Source organism: Penaeus monodon, chromosome 24 (genome assembly GCF_015228065.2).
Source record: "Penaeus monodon isolate SGIC_2016 chromosome 24, NSTDA_Pmon_1, whole genome shotgun sequence".
Classification (NCBI taxonomy): Eukaryota; Metazoa; Arthropoda; class Malacostraca; order Decapoda; family Penaeidae; genus Penaeus; species Penaeus monodon.
The window spans coordinates 6,436,952-6,437,439 of NC_051409.1; the positions used below are offsets into that span (position 1 = coordinate 6,436,952).

A 488-nucleotide genomic window follows, 5' to 3' on the forward strand; every position below is an offset into this window, starting at 1 on the left:
TTACACCAAGTGATGTGTTATGTGTAACCATTTCATTAGGTTTTCTCTGCTTGCATATTATCCTTTCAATGTAAGCTTAATTAACAAATTATAGACAGTCTGTTTTGAGATCGTTTCTCTGTAATAAGTTGACGTTTAGTAGACATGTCCCTACACCTATGAGTGCTGTAGCAAAGGCCAACATACATCCACCACATATGCAGTTGCAAGATGGAAATTTTAGACCTTTGTGACATTTTTTTTATAAAATGAAGAACCATTTCATTCACTCTGTTGATGGAGGCCGCTATAATTATTATCATGTTAGACCTCCAAGTTTCAGTGCAGTTAGATTGAAAACAGTTATTATGATTTTAAGAAAAAAAATCCTGTATTGAAAGGCACTCTAAAACACATTGTATATTTATTTTTCATATTTGTTAACACTGTATGGTATGATAACGAAAGCATCATAGTTATCATCATGATAATTATGATCATTATGACTA

General features: G+C 31.8%; 1 protein-coding gene across 1 annotated transcript in view; it reads left to right on the forward strand.

Moving 5' to 3' along the window:
* Positions 1–488, forward strand: part of LOC119588513 — a gene marked incomplete at its 3' end in the record, with an annotated part of 4,769 nt that overhangs the window by 797 nt on the left and 3,484 nt on the right.